General features: G+C 48.0%; 1 protein-coding gene across 5 annotated transcripts in view; it reads left to right on the top strand.

The window, feature by feature from the left end:
* Nucleotides 1-13547, top strand: part of GRIN2B (glutamate ionotropic receptor NMDA type subunit 2B) — a 241249-nt gene that overhangs the window by 15164 nt on the left and 212538 nt on the right. The window contains exons 1-2 of one of the 5 annotated variants that reach the window (XM_032105853.1): nucleotides 96-184; nucleotides 970-1415. The gene's annotated coding sequence lies outside the window, so the exon portion shown is untranslated. Of the gene's footprint in view, nucleotides 1-95; nucleotides 185-453; nucleotides 471-575; nucleotides 654-969; nucleotides 1416-13547 lie in introns of those variants that run through there. The other 4 variants (XM_032105856.1, XM_032105855.1, XM_032105852.1 and 1 more) reach the window with 4 other exon arrangements.

A 13547-nucleotide genomic window follows, 5' to 3' on the forward strand; every position in this document is an offset into this window, starting at 1 on the left:
AAAAACCGTATTTTTAGGGTGATGCTCTGAGCACTTCCCCCTCCCCGCCCCGCATCTCCCACCCGGGCAGTACCAGAGAAGAGAATGAAGAACTTGAGCATGTCTGAGGCGGATCAGCCTTGCAGGCAGAGAGGGGGGCAGTAGATACTCAGAGCAGCCCGAGTGCTTGAAGCAGGATTTGCTGGTATGTATGTGGGTCTGGATTTTATGACAGCTCTAAGTGTGAATCTTTTTCCGAGCGAGATGGGAGGGAAAAAAAAATAAATACCTACGGCTTCATTAAATAAATGCCTGCATAGCTGTAAGCCCTGTCCGGCTGTGCTGGAGGTGGTGGTGGTGGGGACACTCCCAGCCATCCACCCACCCCTAGAAAAAAAAAAAGCGCCCAAGCAAAGCCCGGAGAGCCGAGGGTTGTGTTGCCGGGGGCGAAGGAGGCGGGGGGCGCGTAGTGCAGGCCGGCCCCGTGGCAGGTGAAGCAGCCCCCCCGCGCCCCCCACCCCCGTGGCGGTGCGTGTGCGTGTGTGTGCGCCCGGCGCGCCCCGCGCTGCCCGTGGAGCCGAGCGCGGCGGGCAGCGGTGCCGGCAGCACTGCAGAGGGGTGGGCACGGCCCTCGCCAGCCCTCGGGGGCTGGGCCCGGGGGTGGGCGAAATGCTGTGCGTGCATGGGGAGGGGGCCGCGGGGGGGGGGAGTCGCTTTCTCTCCGCGATTCACATCGCGCCCGCTTTCCCGTCTCGTATGCATGCCTATCCCGGGAATGGTGTAGTCAGCCCGTAACTGAATTATTTATAGACTCGTGCCAGCTGTTTTTTTTTTTTTTTTTAATTTTTTTTTAAATTCCGCTTGTGTGCACTATTGGGAAATGCGTTTTGCCTTCCTTTCTTCTCAATATATTAATGTCTGTGTTGGGGAGCAGTTTTTATCCCCTTCAGATCCCTCTAATACAAAATTGATGCTTATTTTTCCCTTCAGGAAGGGGACGCTTTGAGGATAATCATGCTTCGCAGAAGAACGGCACCGACCTCCAGTTGCATTAAACACAACCTCCTCCACTAGGGCTCCAGGAAAAAAAAAAAGAAAAAAGAGAATAATTATAAGAATAATCATTAAAAAGGCGAAAGGAATGCTTACTCTGGAACCTGCATTTGACGATCCTCACCACTTGCGCTGAATATCCTCTGAAGTGATTCTCTCCAGCTTTTGAATTTGCACCGCTTCAAGACGCAAGATTGCCACAAAGAAACCTCTATTTTTTTTTTACAGCCAAATAGGATTGTTTTTTAACTCATTCCCCCACGTTTGCCCCCGACCCTTATTCTTCTTATGTGGATATGCAAGCAAGAAGAGGAGACTGGACATTCCCAACATGCTCTCTCCCTTGATCTCTCCGTCTAGAGGTTCTGCTTCTACAAACCAAGGTAGGGAAATTCCTGTTTCTGTGGTTTTGCTTGCAGCTCATTTTGGTACACGGGTTTGCCCAGGGAAGATCACTCACGGTAGAACAAAAGGTTTAGAGATGCTGCTTTTAGAAGCAGATACAAGGAAAAAAAACCCACATTCACCAGACATGTTGATTCCCTCTTGGCTCATCAAATAGGACATGAAGAGAAGGCAAAAGGGTTTGAGTTAGATACCACGTTGTGAACTGGGGGAAAGTCCCTTGTGATTTTTTTTTGGGGGGGTGGGCAGGTGGGGTCGGGGGAGACACGGGAGGAGGAACACGGGTTTGGAAAGGGGTGAAAACAAAAATAATTTTCATCCATCCACCCGCAAAATTGCCTCCTCCTTTTCACTGGTCCAGCGGCTCCTTGCCATGCTTTGATGTGAAAGCAGAGCTCTTTAGGAACAACAGGATGTAGAAACCCGCTTGTTGCCGAGGAGGGTGGTGCATTACTGAAAACCCACGCCGGTCTCTCGATCGTGAGCGGCCTAACGCAGGGGCCGGGGCCGGGGCCCGGGGGGTGGCCGGGGCCGCCCCTGGCACCGCGGCAGGAGCCCGCCCAGCGCCGGGGCGAGTGCGCCTGCTTGCGTGGAGGTGGAGGGCTATTTTAAGTCCAAGCACGTCAAGCGACTTAGCCTGAACCTACGAGGCGCTGTATTCAGGCAACTTCACGTGTTTTAATTTATCCCCGTCCCCCTGGTGCTATGAGCGGGCATCGTGGCCCCTCTCCGCCGCGCCCCATCCTTCCCCCCGCCATCCACCGCGCCTTGCACCCCGTGTCCCCACGCAGGCAGCCCCTTCCCCAGCCCACTCGGGAGGGATGCAAAATGGCTATCGTGCCGCTCGGCTGTAGATACGCGAGAGATACCGGTGCATCCCGACCGTAACGTGACATGTGAGTCTTTCCGTAAGATGGTGGCAAGACAAAGGGAGAGGAGCCACCGGGGGGTGCGGGAGCGCCGGGCACAAGGTGTTGAACGTCTCGGGGTTATTTTAAGCCTCAGCCCATGCCCGCCGCGCCGCTTCGCCCGTCACGCGTGGGTCTGCGCGCCCCCACGCCGGGAGAGGCGGGGGCAGGGGTGAGCTGCTGCACAGCCCCCCTGGGGGCGGACCCCCACCACCCTTACCCGCATCGCCAGCCCCCCGCCCAGGCTCCCCCCGAGCCGCCTCTCCCTTCCCGACCGGAAGCCTGGCAGTGGGCGGGGGGCGGCAAGAGGAGCGAGGGGCGCACCCCACAGCAGAGGGAGGAGAAAGGGGGGGTCACCCTCCAGCCCTGCTGTGGGATGAGGCAGCCTTGAGGCACCCTCAGCCCTTGAGGCATCCAGAGCATGCTGAGGCCGGGGCGCGCCTTTCCCACCGCCTCCTTTGCCTGCATCCTTCCAGTAGCTCCTTGCCACATTTCTGAGGGGGTTTTGTCGGCCTATTGTTAAAAACCAGGAGCGGTTCCGCGTGAAGGGGTTGAGAGCCACCTTTCCTGACATATTCTGGCTATGCTTCTATAAATATCTAAGGCTTCCCAGGGTTTATCCGCGCCTGGATCCTCCCTGCTTGAGCTCTCCCTCCCTCGCCGCAAGTGGGAGTAGAAAGTTTACCTGTGCGGGGAGGAGGGCGTGTGGGAGCCTTTCCCCCGTTTTCCGAAGGAATTTCTCAGGCCTCGCAGATCCCGGATCTACCGAGGACCCCAGCACCGAACGGTTGGGAGATTGTAGCCCCTTTCATCGGCTGTCATTTACCCCTGAGAGCCCCTAAAAGCGCAAGCCCCGGGGGGGGGGGGGGGGGGGGAAGTGCCCGGAAAGGGGAGGGTGGGCTCAGCCCCTGCCCCTCTGCCCGCTGCTCTGGGTTTTGCAGGCACATGGGACGGGGAGAAGGTTTTTTGCGGGCACAGAGGGGAAGGTTTCCGCGGGTGCCTGTCCGGGGTGGCAGCCCTTGGCAGCGGGGCCAGGCTGCCTGCTCCCCTGGAGAGCGGAGCCCAGCCCTGCCTGCCCGCTGCTTGCCACAGCCGCTAGTCCTGCCAGCAGGGCACCCTGCCCCAGCGGGTGCCGCATCCCTGCCACAGCCCTTCCTAGCCATGACCAGGGCCAGGTTTGTGCAGAGGTGGCCAGGGCAGGTGGGATTTGAGGAGGGGTCTTAAAGCTTTGATGCTCAGCCGTGGGGGCCGGGAGCACCGGCCCACATCCTCACTCCTCTTTACTGCCTGGTCTCTCTTGCTGCTACCTTTACCTGTGACTTTTCCTCATCTTCTCTGCAAGCTCCAGTATGGGCAAAAGGAGGTGCCCGCTAACATTGCTTTCCCCACCGTCAAGCACAGGTACCTCAGGCTTTGCAAGCAGTGTGTGGAGGCAGCTGATCCCTCCTGAGCTGCCCCTTGGGCAGGCAGGGAGGGCTGGGTATGCAACACTTCCCGCTCATGGGGTGCTGTCCCACTCTGCAAGGCCTTGGAGAGCAGAGCAGGAACACAGCACCCTGCTGTATTGGCTGACCTGGTGTGCCCCAGCTGCAGCTCTGTAGAGAGCAGCAGTTTGTGTGTGGGTGCAGGGTGCTCTGCAAGAGGGGAGGTGTGGGTATGGGCGATTTTCAAGTGCTCACCCACGCCACCCCAAAGCAGCAGCTCTTGTCGCCTCCGTATATCCTGCTTTGCTTTCATACCTCATCACACCAATCCTGGGTGGAGGTCTCAGAGGGTTGGGACACGATGGAACAGGTTGAGGGCAGAGTCAGGAAACAGCCTGGGGGTGGTGAGATCTGCTTCAGCTTCCTCTTGGCTCAGCCAAGAGGCAAATCTCAGCAGGGAAAAGGAAAGAAGCATGGTCAAAGCCACAGCTCTTCTTCCCAGGGACCCTGGGCTCTGATCTGTTGGCACACACCTGCTGCACTAGCCAGTTCAGCCTGCGTCAGTCCTGGTGCCCCTTGCAATTCCTGTGCCAGTGAGACCATTGCTGAACAAAGGAAGGTGTCAGCAGCGGCACCCAGCCATCCTGTTCTGGGCAAGGGTCTCAGGATACCAGCATTGTTGGCTGAGTTCTGCATTGCACCTGTGCATGCCAGAACATCATGCAAGAGATTATGGAGAGGTAGAAAATACAGAACAGGGGCAAAAATCCCAGCCTGCCATCCCCCAGCGCTTTGACTGATGCTTTGACTAGTTTTATCCTCATTTTGGCTTACCAACTGTCCCTGTATAAAAAGTCTATCAAGCTATGAACCAGCACCTGATCCCCAAACCCTAACCTACAGGAGGAAAAGGTGATGGAATTAATTTATATTTCATCTTCTGTTGGGGCTCAGCTGGAGCTGTTTCCCGTGCTTGGTTTGGAAGAGGGCAGGTGGACCTTGCTTCCAGTGCCTGAGCTATGGAGCTGCGCTTGGATTCCCACACTGGACTCACATTGCCTGGGCTGGCACCAGGGATTTGTGTCTCTGCAGTACCATGTGGGAGGTCTGGATTTGATTCCCAGTGCTGTTTTTTCATTCCCCCAAGCTGGCAGAGGGTGGGAATGCTGTACAGATAGCACTGCTTGTATCTGCAATGGGCTCCATTCCACATTCCCATCCTTAGGATGCGCAAAAGCTGCCTATGAGTTAGTCCAGACTGAGGACTTGTCCCTAGAGGTTTAATGCTCTTTGCCTTTAGGGAGGCCATAGCTCTACTCTGCTTGACTCTACTTAGCAGCATGGTTTGGTGGGCAGTGGTGAAAGACAGCTACCTTGCAGCTGGATAACATGCAGAGGGTTTTTTTAATTTTTAAAATTTTCTTTGTGTAAGCTGCAATTTATCACAAAGAAATGGATTAGTTAATAGGAAAGATGGACTAGATGATCTTTCTGAGCAAGATGGCTCAGTGTATTGTGATTGCCTAATCCACCATGGAATGCTCGTAGTATCCGCTCTGCCTGACATCGGGGCTCTAGGCCTGCCTGACTCTTCTGCAGTTCTGTGATTAGCTTTCTTTGATATTTATTTATACTTGAGAGAAAAGCACAAAGTGGTTGGGAGAAGCATGGCTGATCAGTTATCTCCTATTACCCTGATCTGTCCTCTGTTCCCCCATCCACAAGAACTCTTTACACCAAAATGAGTCAACTTATTAATTGTCGCTTTGCTGCAGTCAGACAGACTCGCTGCTGCCTTGGGTACCTCGCTGCGTAAGATGAAATGGCAGTTTGAAGATCACAGCACTGAAATATGTGGAAGGGGAATCAGAGGAAAATAAGATATTTGAAGCTAAGCATGGCCCACCTGCTACAACTGCCTTGTCCCTTCTTATGAGTTTTGTGTTTTTGCTTCTGCGAAGTGCCTTGTCACGGGAACTAAAAAACCCATTTCTCCAACCACAAAGGGGGCTCCACCATCCCTCTGACCTACCTTTATTGCTTGTCTGTTTATCTAAAGACAGAAGAGAACGTTCCTGGCAGGTGTGGACTGGTGCTTGCTCTGGCAAAATTAGTGCCATGATGCTAAGTGCCTGGGAACTAGGAGATTGACCCAGCTGGGTTAAATGTTGAAGCTACCTTTCATGTTGGGGAAAAAAAAAATCCAAACAAACCCACCCTTTATGGTTCAGGAGCTCATTGCTTCCTTAAGCCGCAAACCACAAGCTCCCAGCTAGAACTGTACGTTGGGGTGTGAACTGGTGTGTGTAAAAGTTGACCAAGTGCAGGGTGGTGATCTGTGCAAACCAAGCAGCGTATCTCCATGTGCCTGAGGTCACTGCAGAGAAAAAATCCCCTCTCTGTGCACTCAGAAACAAATGTGTGGCACAAGGCAGTGTGCAAACTGTGCAAATTCAATTCAAACCATGGCTAATTTGGACCTCTCGGGGCAAGGCTGCCTTTTATTCTGTGTTCTCCTGGAAACAGAAGAGAACACTGACTCTGGGCAGGAGAAGGGACAGAGTTCTCTTTCTAAAATTTTACATATACATTGAATATGCTTCGTGTGAGAAGAATAAAAATACTTCGGGTATGTGTTCTGACACTCACTGCCAGCTCATTCTTCCTAATACAGCTGGTATTTGTAGACTGCAAAGTATGCTGGGTGGCTCTCTTCCCTTTCTAACACAAGCAATTGAAGACCATGTTTTATATCTATATATAATCTATATATATCAATACAGATGAACTGATTAAACATCTGGGGAAAAGAGAAATTTTGAATGAGAGTGTGGTTATTGGCTCAAAGTGAAAGGGATATTAGGCTGAGATCTCTGCAGAATTCACTCCCTATACCTCAAACGCCATCCGCAAGGAAGGTTCAGAACTGAAAAGAGTCACTGAACGTGGCTCAGGTAAAATATTAGGTTGCCAGCTCTGATGTTTCTGTATTCCTAAAGCATGTACAGTATCACTAACATTGATGTGCATGGCTTTGCTGAAACATTTATAGGAAAGAAACACTCTAAGGGAAAAAAAGTGAATTTGATCTTCACGTTTGGTGGCTTATCTCTGCTGATTGCTCCTCTGCTAAAACAGGTGCAGGGTCACCAAATTATCTGGCCTGAATAATCCATGGGATATTATTCTGTCACTCCTGCACACTCCTGGCATGTTGGGCATGTAGGAGCTCACCTCCAATTAACTGTCCATGTGACAAACTCTTAAGTTACTTCTCAAGGTAGCAGTCAGCCTACACTACTTTGTCTGCATGTAGCTATTTAGTTGTGGGAACAGTTCTTGCCTACTGTACTTCCAGCCTGGATTTTCAACCAGGCATCAAGAAATGAAGCATTGTAGCTACCACCCTCCTCCTCCAAACCCACTGTCCAGTCCATGTAGCTCTGTATACAATCCTCATTTGTTCAAAATACTGAAATGATCTGTCTAGAACCTATTTACAGATGTGGTTTAGCTCTGCTTAGGTAACTATTCTGTTCAAGGGCAGCACTTCTAAGAGAGGGAAGGACTGGGGGGAGTGTGAGGGAGTGAACTAAGACAATGATCACAGAGCAGAGAAAACAAGACCTGTAAAGAAAGGGTGAGAGAGCCCGGTAAACTCAGTCTGGAGAAAAGACAACTATGGGTGGATCCCTAGTTGTCTGCAAATATATAAAAGACTGTTACAGAAAGAGGACAGGGGCCAATTATTCTCATTAGTCACAGAGGACAGATCAGGAAATAAATGACTTTAAGATGAAGCAGAGAGAATTCACATTAAACATCAAATTAAATGTTTACTGCACTAATGTTTTAGTGACAGTAGAAGAGCTGATAAATTTGGCAGATTAGCTGCTACTGACAATATTTAAAGCTAGATGTAGGTGCTGAACTATTGGGATTTTGTATCTAATAAAGTCTGTCTCCAGTGAACCTAAGATCATGATATTTGCACACCCAACCAAACAACTTTGGAAGAAAGATAAGGAGATTGATTTGTCCTGTGTGCAGGAGGGAGGAACTGTCCCATTGGAGGAACCTGGTTGGGTTTGGCTCTGTGCAACAAATCTCATATGGTACCTGTAGGAGTCAAAATGATGGTGTCGACTGGTGGCACAGTTGCGCATATCAGGAGCTCCCCAAAGATGCCTGGTTTAGAAAACCTCTGGTGCGCTGTGACAGCTTATACTGTCCAAGAGACTGGCAAGGGCTGCACTATGGAAATCAGGCAGAAGAGGCTTAGAAACATGTCCTGTGTGAATGATGCTTTCGCATTTGCAAGCACAATTCTTGAATCCTGGGATAAGTTGGGCTCCTTAGATTGAGACCATGTGTCTTTCATTCAGAAGCTTCACCTGTCTGTAGCCATTGCTTTCAAAGCTTTACACTGTCACAACATCTGAATAGCTAGTGTGCCAAAACCTGATACTGCAAGGGGAGGGGAGGTTTACCGTCACATACTGAATGATGTGAAAATTCACACCTTGCTATTTCATGATGTCATTCTTTTGTCTTGCAAGATGAGATACAATTTAAAAATACCTTCTGTTTACTCCTCTTTGCTGCTTCCAGAAGATAAAATGAGATATGGGCAGCCATGAGCATCGTGGTTTCTGAGGATCATCGCTTCACTAGCCAGCCTTCACAGTCACATCTCTTTGTGCTCTGAGTTGGAGGAGCTTCCTGTGCTTGGTTGGGGTTTGGATGAGCGGCTCTGGCAGTGGGTTCTGTGAGGGATCTTCCAATAGAAATTGCCCTGCCGGTAGCTGAGATGGCTGAAAGGGCTGTTTTGAAATTGTGAGTTTGGCCAGCATCGGGAATGTGCTCTGCGGCCTAAGGCCTATGCCAGTGTGTATCCTCCTGTGCATCAGCAGAAGTGGTGGCTGTGGTGCAGCCCTGCTGGTGGATTACACGATTTTAAAAAAGAGTAATAAGCATGTAATCTTGACCTCTGGTGTTTTTTTGTAGGAAGGAGGAGTTTTCTATACAGGTGTCCAGGACAGACTCAGACTCAAATGGAGGAAATGACACAATACACTCTCTATTTTATTATACTTGGATTTAACATTTTTATTTCACTTCTTCACCTAATCTCTTAGTTAGGGTTGCCATGCACTGTTGGGAGGTAATATATACAACTCTCTCACATGGACGTAGTTTCTTGCATGTATGACCTCTGAAGAATTTGGAGGATTTTTAAAAAGGAAACAAATGTAAAACTTATTAAATTCAGTACTTCAAAACAGACTAGGAGGTGAGATGGCTACATGGAGCCAGCTGAGGCGGATAAGATCTGGTGTCACGAGCCTGATGATAATTCACTAGTGCAAATGCCATGTCCTACATCACAGCTGGTTGCCCAATTAACAGAAAACTATTTTCAGGTGATAGGCATAATAGTCTCATGATAGTTTAAGGCTGCAGTGGTCCTGTGTTGTTACCTTTGGCTGTGGGCCATGAGCAGGATACAGTGGGGCACAGGTAGGTTAGAGACTGAAGTCTGCTGTAACAAGGGACCGTGGTTTCCTTGTGTCATGTGAGACTTCTGCTACTCCAGTGTTCACATCTGGAAATGAGGTACTGGAGATACACAGTGGCTGTTTGGAATAAGAAAGGTGAAGGTCCTAAATCAATACCGCCTGGAAACGAATTGCAGAAGAGCTGCTAGGATCCTAAAGCCAAGGGCAATCCAAACTCTTCACAGCATCTGGGGGCAGGTGGTTTTGAAGCCCGTGCATTGAGAAGAATGGCTCCACTGCTACATGGAAAGGTGTCAGGATGCTGCCAGCTGCTCCAGGAGGAGGATGGAGAAGGGTTGCTGCTGTAAATGTCTTTGTGTCAGGTAAAGCAGGATGTTGTTTAATTGTACACAGCTGGATTGCTGGGGAATTTCTGTCACAAGGCTTTGCTTGGAAATGCATTTGAAGTGCATTGTTGCAGAGGAAATGCACTAGAACGCACTAACTTGCGGCTACTTGCACGTAGGCATAGGCTTGTATGGAAAGCACGTGGGAAAGATCTGCATATCCCTGCACCCCTCTCTCTCTTCCTCTATAATTCTCTGTTATTGCTGGCTGCTGCAGTCAGTGGCCTAAGTATCTCAGGGGAGATTCCCTCCTGTCAGATGTGTGTTTCAGCAGAGGCAAGCTGAAACATCAGAGGCTGACAATCCCCAAGGGAGAGTCTAATGAAAGCGACTGAATGACATAATCTGTTCTCATAGTTTCTCCCTTTCAGCTCTCCACGTTTTCAGTGCAACTTGAAATTACCCTCTAATTTATTGCTGAAAAGGTGACTATCATATATAATTGAAATTATATAGATAGTGTCCTGAAATGTTGAAAGTCAAAGTATAAGATCGGCGTGGATGTGGTCTGCGGTACTCTTTCTGGGAGGAAGCTTTTAAGACTCAATATGAAAGTAACAGTGTTAAGTGCCACGAAAGTATAAACAGAATATTGGAAAAGACATTGCAATCATTTCATTAAGTGATGGGGCACCGGTACCCTAAACAGGAGGAGAGAAAAATTTAGTAGCTTAGAAAAATAGGGTAGCCGTGGGATGGCTGCCTTGAAAGATGGCTGCTCTTGCAGAAAGCTCTTTGAACCCCTGGTTTGAAAGTTCACAAACTTTCAAACTAGGGATTCAGAGCGAGTCAGAAGGGTCACACATTAACCATTTTTAATTTGCATGATTTCTATGTAGACTAAATGAACTTCAGAACTCAGAGAACTTTGCAGGAGCTGAGCGCCTGTACCTTGGTGGTCTCTGAAGCAGGAGCTGGATTTTCACAGCGGGTATCTTATATGAGCGACCCTTTCTGTGCAATGGCCTTTTTTCTTACTGGAGGGAGTAATAACTTTCAGAAACCAGGAGATGCATAGTAGGAGATGAGTATTGGTTAATGACATGCCTCACCTTAATAGACTTGTATTTTTTTTTTGTTAGGGCAGATTGACTCCTGACTTCAGCTTTTGATGTTAGAGGCGATGAGTAAGGGTTTTGACAGAAGAGGTTTGGAAATGGGTTAACTGCCCCACCAAAAAAAAAAAATAAATTCAGAGGTTTTGGTAGTTCTGCACTGACATTAGAGTATTTGATGTGTTTTCATGAAAAAGCAGAGAAAAGAATAGCTAGCAGCCTGATGGGCAGAAAACTAACTGGGTTTTGTGTGACGCATCATTATTCTGCATACTTCGAAGAGGGGACTTGTCCCTGAGGTTGTCCTAGCCAAGATGAGGGCTCAGACTACTGGGTCCTCTGCAGTAATGCTTTCTCAGTTGGAGCTTTTCCAGTTGGAACTGTTCTACTTTATATAAATGCCTATTCATTGTGTTGGAGAGGGAGTGCTCTAACGACTGGGCTGTGGAGGTAGTTTGTTTCTTTGGCCCGATGTAAAGTAATTACTTATAAAAAGAGAAATGATTTCAGCGTGAAAGAAATGGAGGCACAGGCTCTGTAGCCCAGAGGCATTGGAGTCCTCTGAGACATGGGAGACATGGGAGCTAATTCTTCCTCCAAGTTAGTACAGGTTTGTTGTTCTGCTTTGGATGCATTTGTTTTTTCCCAGTGACATGACAACAAAATGTTTCATTTAGCATTGAGCTCCAGTGCTGATTCCAGGTGGGGAATAGAGTAACAGGAGGAGGTGAATTCCCAGGGAACAAAGACCTGATCCTCAAGCAAGTGCTCTTAAATGAAGGATGAGGGATGAGAACTATGGACTCTGTGATGGGAAACCAGAGTTACTGCTCCAATGAAAATTTTTATAGTTTCCTATAATGTGCAGGTAGCTCTTTAAAATTGTCTCCAGATCTTTAAAATCACTTGGGATTTTCATTCCTGCAGTTCATATCCTTTGGTGTATCCCCTCTCAATTGTTCATTATACATTTGCTTTTAAAAGCTTGGTGAGATGTTTGATTTCTATATGGAACGGGGAATTTTTCCAGAAGTGAACACTAGCTGTTGGAGACTTGTTTCCAGAGGAACTCCAGGAAGTCAGTGGAGAAAGACCAGGTTCTTTGAAGGGCAGTGTAGAGCAGGAGCCCCATGGATGTGCTCCAGTGTACCCTCTAGAAAAGCTAATCCCTATTGGCTACAAAGGTAGCCTACATAGATGAGCTTTCTAAAAGCTTTTAATTATCTCTTTTGTTCTGCGTGTTTGCATTTTAAGGATGTTCAGGGTTGGGGGCTAGAAAAGACAAAGAGTGTATTAAATTACTGCTCGTTCACCACACAGTTTGGAAAACAGTCACGTTCCATGAGGAATCCAAAATCTCCTAATGTCTGGTCCTCTGTCTTGTGTTTTTCCACTGTAAGAAAACTGGGTACGTGATAGTCCATGTCCTTTTGAACGCGAAGGCCTGGAGATTCCTCAGTCTGGGTCTGATGTAAACGGTTCTCAAACGTGATTTGAATTTGCAAGAAACGCCAGTGTCCCATTAGGTGAGCTGAGCCACGATCTATGGATATCTCAGACCTTGATTTCAAACCAGACAGTGGCAAGTTGGTGCATGAGGTCTGTTGACATGACCAGGTAAAGGGCCGGTCTGTGGCACCCCTCAGAGACCTGTTTCTCTGGATACTCCAGGCTAAGGAGAGATGGCCAGGGCTTGCTGCTTCTCTCACCACTGTGTCCCAGGAGGGAGCTAGTTTAAGAATGACATTTTGTTATATGTCTTTGTACATTTTTCCTGCATGCATTTAGAAGCATTGCCCATCTCCATCAAGGCATATATTTCCTAACAAAATATTGCTTGCATGATGAAGCATAAAAATCAAACAAAACAGCAAATTAGAAGGTTTGCCCTGACAGTCTGTGTCCTTTTAAGTTGCACAGGGTAATACAGAAATCCATGTGTCTTCTCTGACGTGACAATCTTCTGTGATACTGCAGTTCAGCAACTGTGGCAGGACAAATTGCAATGTGTACCTGTACAAGGATGCAGCTGCAGCCCAGAGACTGGCTCCACTGTCCCTTTGAAATGGGGAATCTTGGTATAGATTGTGGATTCAGCATCAGATTGGATTGAATTTGGATGTCTGCTCTGGGGTACGAGATGCAAGGGCTTCCAATATTTGTTTGAATCAGCTTCATTTTGATGTATTTTTGTTTATAAACTTGTTCACTTTTGTCACTGGAGGAACATCATAAAGAGCTATTTGAGGTATTGTCTAGGCTGCTCTTTCGGTGCCTGCAATGAATGCTGCATTAATGCTTTATGTTAATACAAAGGGTGCTATTTTTTTGTCATTGTGTTTGATGATTTCCTTGTTTCTTGAACATTAAATGACATAAGGGTAGCCACAGATTCTTAAACACTTCTTTTCCATGTAAGTTTTCAGGTGTTTTCTTGATCATGTAATGTATTGCTTTTCCTGCAGTATGAAACAGGAGTAGGTATAGAATCTGGTTGACATTTAGTTTTGGGATCAGATTAATTTGTGTCAAGTTTCCTCCCCCAAATCCTGATGGACTGTGCCTGGGGGACAAAAATCAATGCTCTCTGGTAGAACTGCTTAAAATTACTGTATTTGCCATAGTTGAAATTTCTACTTGAACAGAATTTGAGACTTTTAAAGCAAATTAATTGTGTTTTCTCATAATCTGAACTACTTTGAAAGAGTAATATAAAATGGTTTAAAAGTTACAGGACAAAACCTGATGGAGAAATCATAGAACTTGATCTTACTGTCAGAGAGTCAGAGGGAGAGGACGAAAAAGCATTCAAGACTTA

Source organism: Corvus moneduloides, chromosome 4 (assembly GCF_009650955.1).
Source record: "Corvus moneduloides isolate bCorMon1 chromosome 4, bCorMon1.pri, whole genome shotgun sequence".
In the NCBI taxonomy this organism is placed as follows: domain Eukaryota; kingdom Metazoa; phylum Chordata; class Aves; order Passeriformes; family Corvidae; genus Corvus; species Corvus moneduloides.